Source organism: Salvelinus sp. IW2-2015, linkage group LG33 (assembly GCF_002910315.2).
Source record: "Salvelinus sp. IW2-2015 linkage group LG33, ASM291031v2, whole genome shotgun sequence".
NCBI classification, from domain to species: Eukaryota; Metazoa; Chordata; class Actinopteri; order Salmoniformes; family Salmonidae; genus Salvelinus; species Salvelinus sp. IW2-2015.
The window spans coordinates 2,082,769-2,096,162 of NC_036872.1; the positions used below are offsets into that span (position 1 = coordinate 2,082,769).

At 41.2% G+C, this 13,394-nt stretch overlaps 1 protein-coding gene across 2 annotated transcripts in view; it reads left to right on the plus strand.

Moving 5' to 3' along the window:
• LOC111957531 (glutamate receptor ionotropic, delta-2) overlaps positions 1–13,394 on the plus strand; it is a 705,651-nt gene that overhangs the window by 371,392 nt on the left and 320,865 nt on the right. The window lies entirely within an intron of this gene.

Consider the following 13,394-nt stretch of genomic DNA (forward strand, 5'->3'; position numbering starts at 1 on the left):
TTGCAGTAGATTGCAACACCGCCCCCTTTGGCCGTTCTATCTTGTCTGAAAATCTTGTAGTTGGGGATGAAAATGTCAGAATTTTTGGTGGTCTTTCTAAGCCAGGATTCAGACACGGCTAAAACATTCGGGTTGGCAGAGTGTGCTAAAGCAGTGAACAAAACAAACTTAGGGAGGAGGCTTCTAATGTTAACATGCATMAAACCAAGGCTATTYCGGTTACAGAAGTCATCAAAAGAGAGCGCCTGGGGAATAGGAGTGGAGCTAGGTACTGCAGGGCCTGGATTCACCTCTACATCACCAGAGGAACAGAGGAGGAGTAGGATAAGGGTACGGCTAAAAGCTATGAGAATTGGTCGTCTAGAACGTCTAGAACAGAGAGTAAAAGGACGTTTCTGGGGGCGATAAAATAGCTTCAAGGAATAATGTACAGACAAAGGTATGGTAGGATGTGAATACAGTGGAGGTAAACCTAGGTATTGAGTGATGATGAGAGAGATATTGTCTCTAGAAACATKATTGAAACCAGGTGATGTCATCGCATATGTAGGTGGTGGAACTGAAAGGTTGGATATGGTATAGTGAGCAGGGCTAGAGGCTCTACAGTGAAATAAGCCAATAAACACTAACCAGAACAGCAATGGACAAGGCATATTTACATTAAGGAGAGGCATGCTTAATCGAGTGATCAATAAGGGTCCAGTGAGTAGAGGTTGGTTTGGGTCACGGCGATCCAGACAGCTGGCCGGGTAGATGGCTATCGGTAGCAAGATAGCATAGGATGGAGGTCTATTTTTAGACACCTCGTGCGTTTCCGTCGGTAGATTAGTGGGGTTCCGTGTGGTAGAGGGGATCAATCCAATTGGCAAAATAGATATAGTGACCCAAGAAAAAAAATGTCCGATATACTTATTCAGATAGCAGCCGATAAGACAGCTAACGATTAGCGGGCCCCAGAGGAGCGTTCAGGTAACGTCGCGATGGAGGTGCCAGTTGGATAACTCCCTCGGGCAGATAGCGTCGGCAGTCAGTCGTGAAGGCCCGGTGGGGCTCCGTATCTGCAGCAAAAAAAATTATAATAAAAAAAAAGTGTCTCCTCAACTGGCTAGCTCCGGAATAATTTAAGTTTGCTCCGGGATCGACGTAAGCCAATAGTCACACGGTTTGCAGCTAGCTAGCTGCGAAATCAAGGTGCAAATGTCCAGAGCCTGCGGCTGAAATCCGGGGAAACTGAGAGAAAAAAAGGCCCGGTATGCTCCGGGCCTTTTTCTACCGGCACAAAAGTGCTGGTAGATTATCGAGCTAAAGGAATAGCTGATGACCACAAAACGTGGGCAGCTGAAACACCAACGCTAGCTAGCAAACCGGCTAACTTCTGGGCAGCTTCAGATTAGCTTCTGGCTAGCTTTCGGCTAGCTTCTGGTTAGCTTTCTGGCTAGCTTCTGATTAGCCCCTGGCTAGCTTCCACTGTGGATTTTCAGATTTGAGGTAAATAATACTTTTTTTTGTAATTGGTGAGGCGGGTTGCAGGAAAGCTTTTGCATGAAAGCTTTTGTAGTTGAGTTCTTGGATAATAAAATATATAAAAGATATGCGAAGAAAGGTGTAAATATATATATATACAGGACACGGCAATACGAGGACAAAAAATGACGTCTGAACTGCTAAGCCATCTTGGAACGAGAATGTATAACGTTAATGTTTATAATATAATGTTTACATACCCTACAGTACTCATCTCAATGTATATGTATATACTGTACTCTATGTCATCTACTGCATCTTGCCATCTTTATGTAATACATGTATCACTAGCCACTTTAAACTATGCCACTTTATGTTTATATACCCTACATTACTCATCTCATATGTATATACTGTACTCTATACCATCTACTGCATCTTGCCTATGCCGTTTTGTACCATCACTCATTCATATATCTTTATGTACATATTCTTTATCCCTTTACACTTGTGTGTATAAGGTAGTAGTTGTGGAATTGTTAGGTTAGATTACTTGTTGGTTATTACTGCATTGTCGGAACTAGAAGCACAAGCATTTCGCTACACTCGCATTAACATCTGCTAACCATGTGTATGTGACAAATAAAATTTGATTTGATTTGATAATGTGCATATTTATATCCAAAAATAAGTTAGTTTACATTGGCGCCATGTTCAGAAATGCCTCCAAAATATCCAGAGAAATTGCAGAGAGCCACATCTAATAACAGAAATACTCATCATACACTTTGATGAAAGATACATGTTTTACATAGAATTAAAGATACACTTGTTCTTAATGCAACCGCTGTGTCAGAGTTAAAAAAAACGTTATGGAAAAAGCACACCATACAATAATCTGAGACGGCGCTCAGATATAAAAAACATTTCTCCGCCATGTTGGAGTCAACAGAAATACGAAATTACATCATAAATATTCCCCTACCTTTGATGATCTTCATCAGAATGCACTCCCAGGAATCCTAGTTCCACAATAAATTGTTGTTTTGTTCGATAATGCTAGCAAAAGTAGCTACTTTTGCTAGCACGTTTAGTACACATGCCCAAACGCTCGCGCAGATCCAGGCGAACTCGGACGAAAACTTCAAAAAGTTATATTACAGGTCGAATAAACTTGTCAAACTAAGTAGAGAATCAATCTTCGGGATGTTGTTATCATATATATCCAATAACGTTCCAACCGGAGCCTTCCTTTGTGTCTACAGAAGTACTGGAAAGCAAGGCGATATCATTTGGAATGCGCATGACCAAGAACTGTCACTCTGCCAGAACACTGACTGAAACAGTTCCCATCCGGCCGCACATCACAGTAGAGGCTTCATTCAACATTCTAGAGACTGTTGACATTTAGTTGTTAAAGGAATTTTGATTCCTGTTTATCAACCAATTCAATTAAAACACTCTGCCCATAAATAAGAATTTGTAAGATAATTATCAGCATAAAATGGACAGATACCAGTCTTAAAATCAATCAATCAATAGCGTTTATTCTCGAGAGTACTGAATCATAGTACAATTTACATCAGGTTATATAATAAAGATGATGTCATAGGTTTTAATGTCCAACCTCCTCTCGGATACAATGGCAATACAGTTCGAGTTCTCATTACTGTCTGCCACCTGTTAAACTATCTACAACCAACCCAAGGTCTTCCCCTCCCTGGGTAGAGACATCATTCTAGCCTGTCTGAAGATAAACCCATTCTTTCTAAACAAGGAACACATAACATTCAACATTTATGAGTTCTAAGTCAAATTCTAAGTCAAATGTATGCATATTTTAGTCATTAAACACAAAAATCCCGTAACACTAGTGGAAGGCGTAGGAAATGGCAACAAATCCATATCTTACTGGGATTTGAATAGGCGATGAGTTGAAAATCACCAGCCTCAGAATTTCCACTTCCTGTTTGGAAGTTTGCCTCCCATATGAGTTCTGTTATACTCATAATTCAAACAGTTTTTTAACTTCAGAGTGTTTTCTAACCAATAGTAATAATAATATGCATATATTAGCATCTGGGATAGAGTAGGAGGCAGTTCACTCTGGGCACGCTATTCATCCAAAGTGAAAATGCTGCCCCCTATCCCAATTATTATATATTTTTTACGTTTTTGTAAAAAAAAACTATGAATCCATATTTGTACTGTGTAATGCGGAACAAATATGTATTGGGGACTACTTCAACAGGAGGTAGCTATCACTCACAGCCACGTTGTAATCTTCGAGTCCATGAACATTTGATTATTTGCATAGAATTTATCGAACACAAGACGAACATTCTGCTTCTCTGCTTGGAGCCTTTTGAAAGTGGGGTACAGGGCACGTTGTCTCTCCACTATTTCATGAGGAAATTGTTCATTAATAGAGAGTGGGGTGTTCTTCAATTCCTTACCCTGTTGTAACAAGGCAATTTTCATCTTGTAGTGGGTTAGCATAGCTACGATCGGACGGGACATTCCCTCTGCTCTGCCACCAAAACGGTGAGCTCTTTGAAAATTAATTGTTTCCACCTGTTCGTCCGTCATCTTGAAATTACGTTTCATGAACACCTTGACTTTTTCCTCCGTTGACTGATCGTCTTTGTTTTCATCTACCTTTATTCCCATTACAACAATATTATTTCTCATACTTCTGCACTTCAGATCAAGTAACTCATCTTTCATTGTTTTATTATCATACCGTAGCCTCTCTGTAGTGTCTTTTAGGGAGTCCAAGATAGTTTTCAATCTTATTTTCCGTTCGTATTTCTTCCATCATTTTATTACTGTAATCAATTCCTGTTTTTAAGGCCTCAACCTCCCCTAGTAGCCCAGGCAATAGATCCAGTTTTTTTAACTGCTCGTTTATGCTTGTAAGCAATGCTCTATCTTCTGGAGACATACTTATAAAAACGTCCCCCTCCAATGTTAAGTTTGGATTTTTAGACGACGGCTTTCCTCCCGTTCCGAGGAAACGTCTTCTCTTGTTCGCTTCGATGTATCCATTATTTTATCGAGCATATCAAAATGCTGATCAATAAATAGTTCCAGATTCTCCATATTATCCAGAATGTTTATTTCGTAGTTATCAGCTAATCCTCAATTTTTGTGATTAATTAATGGGACAAGCTGTGCCTACCACGCTGCCACCTGCCACGTCATCCACCTTTTTGTCTGAAGCCAAAAAGACAGGAAATTAAAAGCTAATTTGACSTATGCACTAACAAGACTTTTCAGCATAAGCAGCTTGACTACAGCTAGAGTACCGTAGCTTTATTGATCTACTGTACTTCAACAACTATTCAGATTAGATGGGTTGTTTAGGATTCAAACATTCTCTCAAAGCCTAATACATACTCTTAGAATAGGTTTACCCCATTAAACTAAGGTAAACATATTTTTTTATGTAAGACACACATGCAATCTGCCATCTGGGAATCTGTTCCATCTTCCTAATCTTGATATATACTTATTGGTTCTTAAGGGGGCAGTCTGCAGTTCAAACAACACCAAAACTCTGACCCCGCCAATGTTTTAGTAAAAAGGTGAAGAATTGGGGGTGGAGAAATAAAACCACACTCAAAATCATCGCTAGAGCTATGGATACAAAATTAAACAGTGTTTTTTTATATTAGAAAGTTTACAAACAATTGAGTTGAACAAGTAAGTATTTGATTTCTGATGGGGTATGACAATTGGATTAAGCTCGTAAGGCATTTGTTATATAAGTTATATTCTTCAAGAATCAATAGGTCATTAGACTTGGGCGAGCCGGAATGGCTCATAGAAGCAGGAGACTATTTCCTGTTTCTGTAGCGTGAGGCAGCTTGATGTACAAGTACAGGATGCTAGTCTATCGCACGGACTTAACCCCAATCTATCTCCTTAATGCTGAGTGCTTCATAATTGTTTTTCTACTTTTACATTATTTACACAGACCCACTGACCAGCTCAGTATCCTTGTGGTTATAGTGTATGCCCTGTGATTGGAAGGTTTGTAGTTTGATCCCCGGCCAAGTTATACCAAAGACTGTTAAAATTATGTAATAATTAGGCTCCCAAGTGGCGCAGCGGTCTAAGGCACTCCATCGCAGTGCTAAAGGTGCCACTACAGACCCTGGTTAGATTCCAGGCTGTATCACAACCAACCGTGGTTGGGAGTCCCATAGGGTAGCGCACAATTGGCCCAGCGTCGTCCTGGTTAGTGTTTGGCCAGGATAAGCCATCATTGTAAATAAGAATATGTTCTTAACTGACTTCCTTAGATAAATAAAATAAAATATGGGACCCATTGCGTCTCTGCTTGGCAATCACATATTGACCCTTTAAATCAGAGCTGCCGGAAAAAGTATGGCGAGACTGCATTTGCCTCGTATGTCTCACCACTTTCAAGAAAGCAGCATCACCGACCGGGCCAGTTCTCAGCAATTTTTGCATTCCAGTTAAATATTTACCTGCTCTGACTACCATTGAAAACCATTGGGGACAACATGCAGAAATGTCATGCTATTTGTATATAAGCAATATGATTGGCCGTTTATTCAAGCACCACTACGCTCCTGCGAGTGACAACTTCTCGAGCACTCAAGCAGTACAGAAGTTGATACGTTCACACACAAGCTGTCCTGAGAAGTGCCCATCAAGCTACTCGCTGAGCTTATTTATTTTAGGGAAAGTTATTTAAATGTGGGGATTTTGTGACACCTCACGCCCGGTCGTAAATTGTATGTGTGCGCATGTGTCTCTGCCAATGTTTGTGTTGCTGTTCCATAAGGTATTTTTTTCTGGTTTTTAAATCTAATTCTACTGCTTGCGTCAGTTACTTGATGTGGAATAGAGTTCCATGTAGCCATGGCTCTATGTAATACTGTGTGTCTCCCATAGTCTGTTCTGGACTTGGGGACTGTGACGAGACCTCTTGTGGCATGTCTTGTGGGGTTTGCATTGGTGTCCGAGCTGTGTGCCAGTAGTTTAGACAGACTGCTCGGTGCATTCATACCTCTCATAAATAAAAGTAGTGATGAAGTCAGTCTCTCTTCCACTTTCAGCCAGGAAAGATTGACTTGCATATTATTAATATTAGCTCTCTGTGTACATCCAAGGGCCAGCCGTGCTGCCCTGTTCTGAGCCATTTGCAATTTTCCTAAGTCCTTTTTTGTGGCACCTGACCACATGACTGAACAGTACTCAAGGTGCGACAAAATAAGGCCTGTAGGACCTGCCTTGTTGATAATGCTGTTAAGAAGGCAGAGCATTGCTTTATAATAGACATACTTCTCCCCATCTTAGCTACTACTGCATCAATACGTTTCGCCCACAATAGTTTACAATCTAGGGTTACTCCAAGCAGTTTAGTCATCTGAACTTATTCAATTTCCACATTATTTATTACAAGATTTAGTTGAGGTTTAGGGTTTAGTGAGTGTTTTGTTCCAAATACAATGCTTTAAGTTTTAGAAATATTTATATTTTCAACTTTTTCACCCCGGACGCTTTATCTGGACATGGTTCTACAGGACCTCCACCAGCCGAAGCTAAGTAGTAACAATAACATTATGCCTTCTAATTGCAGTCGCTGTACTCATAACATACAGGACAACGATCGCCTTATGGTGAGGATAGCCTTGTTGCAAGCACAGCTTCAGACGCAATCATTAGGCTAGGGTACTTTAAGTGTAGGAGAGAATGAAACAGCGTCTGTGCTACCAATATGTACAGATAGTAGTATTAAACCTTGCACAGTCCCCGCAGCCAGACAATTTTGAGCCCCAGGAGCCTGGGGCTCCTGGACAATATACGGACAAATATGGTAATCAATGCAATGCCCTTGGAGGACCATTGGACTGTCCCTTTGGAAACCCAAACTGCTTATATGGAATTACACCGGGAGGTGGATATGCTTGTCATGATTATCTTGATGAGCTTCCTGTTTTTTGGATTCTGATGGTTATGAGGTTGTTCATGTACACAAACCTTGTCGTAGAGGAAGGCATTGCAAGTGTTGTACAAAGGACAAGAGATGGACATTTTCATCATCCTGAACCATTTTTCTGTGCAATGTGTCAGAGGGGGGACTGTCCCATATGTAAGGATGAGGAATGTGCTTAAAAGTTATGCATATTATAAAGGGATATAACCATGTAATCAATGTTAAAGGAATATAATCAGGTATTCTATATAACCTTTGATAAATGGATAAATTAAGTTAGAACTTCTGAATATTGTTTTCTTAAACATTTAGGTAACATAGGGTTTTCCGGTTACAAGTGTCTACGGACCATGCCATTAACAGGTGTTTCATTCTAGATATAGCAGTTGTTAGAGAGGTGTCTGCGGTGGAGGGCAATATGTTTAGGTATCTTATTTAGAATGACATTGTAAGGGTTTATGAAGTGTACTTTATTATTTTCATTGTTTTAATWTTTTTTCATATATTCTACATAACTGAGATAACCTCAGGCAAGGTTAAGGAATGCATGTTAACACTATATGATTAAGGGTTAAGGATCCGCCCCTTCTTWAAAWWTTTTGCCGGAAATGACATTTCCTAATCTAACTGCCTGTAGCTCAGGCCCTGAAGTAAGGAAACACTTTGAAGTTTTTTGAAATGTGAAGGTAATGTAGTAGAATAACACAATAGATCTGGTAAAAGATAACACAAAGAAAAAACCAACGGAAATGCAATGGTTCATTGGATCAGTCTAAAACTTTGCACATACACTGCTGTCATCTAGTGGCCAAAAGCTAAATTGCAGATGGGCTGGAAAAATACATTATGGCCTTTCTCTTGCATTTCAAATATGGTACAAAAAAATACAAAAGAACGGTTGTTTCTTTCTTTGTATTATCTTTTACCAGATCTATTGTGTTATATTATTCTACATTCCATTCACTTTTCCATAAACTTCAAAGTGTTTCCTTTCAAATGGGACCAAGAATATGCATATCCTTGCTTCAGGGCCTGAGCTACAGGCAGTTAGACTTGGTTATGTCATTTTAGACAAAAGTTGAAAAAAAGAGGCTAATCTTTAGATGTTAAATTGGTGAAGTGAAATAGATAAAAAATTACATATTTCTAAAAATTCAACAAAAAAACAACTGAAAAGTGTATATGTATTCACCCCCTTTGCTATGAAGCCCCTAAATAAGATCTGGTGCAACCAATTACCTTCAGAAATCACATAATTAGTTGAATAAAGTCCACCTGTTCGCAATCAAAGTGGCACATGATCTGTCACATCATTTCAGTATATATACACCTGCTCTGAAAGCCCCCGGAGTCTGCAACATCACTAAGCAAGGGACACCACCAAGCAAGCGGCACCATGAAGACTAAGGAACTTTCCAAACAGGTCAGGGGCAAAGTTGTGGAGAAGTACAGATCAGGGTTGGATTCTTAAACAATATCAGAAACTTTGAACCTCCCACGGAGCACCATTAAATCCGTTATAAAAAAAATAAAAGAATATGACACTAAAACAAACCTGCCAAGAGAGGGCTGCCCACCAAAACTCACAGACCATACAAGGAGGGCAAGGCAACAAAGAGACCAAAGATAACCCTGAAGGAGCGCCACAGTGGAGATTGGAGAGAGAGAATAAAGTAGACGGCACACGTCAAACATTTGATTTATGACCCTATGTCCGGATGATGTGTGCATGCCCATATTTGGGCATCCGGTCAGGACATCCTGGCGGGAAGTTATCATGTGGTTATGCCAATACATTGGCATCCTGTTCCTGTTCTCACACCTTAGAGTGAGTGTTAATTTATGCGTATAATGCATTTATTCCTTTGAAGTTGTCATGACTGATGTCTAGGGACCTCGTTGAACTGGGGGGGATGTGTTTGAACATTTCAGAGAGCATGGCCCCCCGACCCCCTGTTTTATTGACCTTAGGGCTGTTGTCTATGAAACAGGAATGTCCGGGGGTATTGGGAGGTGGCAAACACATTATAAATAAAGCCCAGAACAAGACATGCGGCCCCAGAACACTAAACAAGATTTTTTTTAAATAAATCCCAGAACATTAAACAGAAGATTATGTCTCCTAGACCAATTCTCGGGGTGCTATGCGTCTCTTGTCATGAACCCAAGGACAAAAGCATCGAGGAAGTTTTGGGTGAAGCCCCTGAATGTTTTAAAGGCGTTTTGGGTACGAGTGGGGGACATATGTCTTACATATTCCAACCTGAGGATTCTACGGTTAAGATATTCACAGACAGCGGCCCCAAACCCCTTTATCATGCAAAACCCGGGAGTTTTTCTCCTGCGCTGTGGATGAGAGAATGGCTTAACAATGGCTTTTTTTTTGGCCACTCTTCTGTAAAGCCTAGCTCTGTGGAGTGTACTGCTTAAAGTGGTCCTATGGACAGACACTCCAATCTCCACTGTGGAGCTTTGCAGCTCCATCAGTGTTATATTTTGTCTCTTTGGTGCCTCTCTGATTAATGCCCTCCTTGCCTGGTCTGCAGGTTTGTTGTGGTGTCATATTCTTTCATTTTTTAAATAATGGATTTAATGGTGCTCTGTGGGGTGTTCAAAGTTTCTGATATTGTTTTAGAATCCAACCCTGATCTGTACTTCACAACTTTGTCCTTGGTCTTCGTGGTGCCACTTTCTTAGTGGTGTTGCAGACTCTGGGGTCTTTCAGAACTGGTCTATATATACTGAGATCATGTGACAGATCATGTGACACTTATATTGCGCACAGGTGGACTTTATTTAACTAATTATGTGACTACTGAAGGTAATTGGCTGCACCAGATCTTATTTACGGCTACATAGCCAAGGGGGTGAATACATATGCACACACCACTTTTCAGTTTTTTTTAAAACAAGTTATTTTTTCAATGTAAACTATTTTGTGTATGTCCAATACATTACATCCAAATAAGAATKCATTTAAATTACAGGTGTAATGCAACAAAATAGGAAGAACGCCAAGGGGATGAATACTTTGGCAAGGCACTGTGTAGCCATGGTGATCAACTGCACTGCACTGATGGAGTGGAAATCACAGAAAATTGCTGTGATATTTGCAGCAGCAGAGAAATATTTGGGTGTGAGATTTTAGTGCAGAAGATCTACGGGAAATTTTGAGAGGTGTTTCATCCTCCCAGGCCAACGGCTGGGTGTAGGATCGTTTAGGGCCAAGTAGCGGAATGGGGTGGTGGGTTTTTGGGGATCATGTATAGGTGCAGGGTTAGATTGTGGTGCAATTTACTTTTTTCCCATTCCACTTTTTTTGGGTGACAAATGTTCAAACCACACTCCGTCCAGCGACAGTCAGCAATATCCAACACACTGTCTAGTCTGCCCGGGGAGCCACACAAAGAAGGCACATGTCACGTTCCTGACCTGTTTTCTATTGTTTTGTATGTGTTTAGTTGGTCGGGGGCCTGTTGCACAAAAGTAGAATTAAGACATCCGGGATAAATGACTCAGCTGAGCTCAATGAAGCCAAAACATGTGCGTCCAGGCTTAATCAGGCTTAATTGGTTGCACAAAGACCAAGCCAGGATGAGCAGACACGGATTCATTAAGCCAGGTGAAACCAATCTGGATAGGTGCGCGCTCACGGCTCACTCAAATAGACCCCGCCACAGATCACAGATTAACTGATTTACCATGGCAACTAGAGCCGCGTACTTTTCCCCGTCGGAAGCACAAATCCTCATGGAGGCATACGAGGAGGTAAAAGATATAATTAGAAGAAAAGGCAACACCGCCACAGTGATAAAGCAAAGAGAAAAAGCGTGGCAAAGTATTGCAGACCGCCTGAATGCGTAAGTAGTGCACATTACACACTACCGCTCCGCTGAAACATCACAATTACAATCAAATATTTAATTCACATCTCCAAAAATGCAGTTGTACTGTAATTATGAAACGGTTAAATTTTTAATTGAAATGCACTGCAGATATGAGTGAAATTGTGTAAAGTAACTCCATCACACTGTATAAAGCTATGATAATTTTTTGATATTTTTACTGAAAACAAGACAAAAATACCAAGTAATTTTTTGCAGTGTGACTCCATAAATGTAGTTGTGTGTGTGTTGTGTGTGTGGGTGTGTGTGTGTGTGTGTGTGTAGATTAAACATGAACGGGCCAAAACGGACATGGCAGCAGGTCAAAATCAAATACAAGAACATTCTGCAGAATGGTATGGTCCCTGACTAATATTTAACAAAGCACAAGCATATATTGTACCCAGAAGGTGCCTGCTCACACATTATCTGTTACTGGTTTAGCAGTGAAAAAGAATACCCACAGGACAAGGCACGGGTGGTGGGTCACCAAAGGCTGACCTTACCCCAGCAGAGGACATGGCCTTGGAGCCTAAATAAAGGCAGGCCCGTCTTAGAGGGGATCCCTGGGGGAAAGAGACGAGCATAGTTCCTCCCAAGATGGCACCCGCTTCATTCAAGGTATGTCCTTTCCATCTCTACATGGGATACAACCACATTCATATTGAATCAATTTGGACTGTCTGACTTTGGTACCTATTGCCTTGCAGTGTCTGGCAGCACTGTGTTCCTGTTAGAGCCACCAGCACAAGCCCAGACGATGCTGTCCAGTGAGTACTCCATCAAAGGCATACTGTAGGCCTGGCATGTCTGTCTACTAGCTTCAATATGATCCGATTAAATGTGATAGGGTGGAAGGCCCCAGGTGCAGCAGGCAACAGCACATGTGGAGACGATGATGAGGAGGAGACCATCTCTTCTGGATTCGCAGAAGGCATGAGGTATCATGTTAAGACTGTGAAAGTACTATTTACTCTACAAATGGTGAGGAGTTCCTCATCAAAATCAAAAAATCTAATTTTCTTTTACAGGACCCAGATGCTATTACAGTGGGAAAACCAGCCTGGGCAACATTAGTGGCGTATTAATAAGAAGGACACCACATCCTGCCAAATTCCAGTCGCTATATTGATTGTGTTCACAGAGCTCACAAGCTATCAGAAAGTTGTATGGCACCACCTCCGGCGCCAAATAGAACTGGCAATAGACATTCAGTACAAGAAGAAAGATGGAAAATCTTGCACTGGAGGTCCGAATAAAAAAGAGGACAATTAGGAAACTGGACCTTGGAAATAAAAAAACTTGAGAGGGAGGTGAGATATGCCTTCAATGTACACTGTATGCTAACTGTAACACAAATGTATTAATCATTATTTGTTCTTTCCCCAGCTCCAAGAAGATGATCCAGCCTCAAAATAAAAATTAGGTATATTCTCGTAAAGTCAAGTGAGCCATGACATATGAGCTCTTATGTGAGCCACACAGGACGGTGGCATCTTTCTAAGGTTTCTTTATTTTCCCAGCATCAGTACAACCAAGTCATCGTTTATAAGGCATCGCCCTCTTTTGCCCAGCCCCCCAGCCACCAGGTGTGGCCACTAGCCTATATGAAGGCCCAAATTGTGTGTTCCTTTTCTGCTCTGACAATGGCATGCCCATTCGTGCGAGAGTGGGGATGAAGAAGGCACTTGTGCTGAGGAGAGCCCAGGCGAGGAAAGGGTCTTCAGGGACCGGTGGACCACTGGCCTTCGCCTGATGACCATCTATATGAAAGATACAGGTGTTCTGCAGATGCATCAGGTATCTATGCAGACTACTGGGTTCCCAGGATTAGCACCGCACTGCCGGAGCCATGCACTGGTGTGGAGCAAATGGTTTGTGTGGCCTTTGCGCTTTTTTGCTAGTGGAGCCTTCCTGTACTCAGTGGGGGATGCAGAACAGCTGAACAAGGCCACAATTGCCGCACAATAAGGAGTGTGGTGTCTGGCTATCAAAGCATTAGCAGATGTCTTCATCTCCTTCCCTGGCCACAGAAGACTCTGTGACATCAAAGAGAGTCTATAGGATTGCAGGTT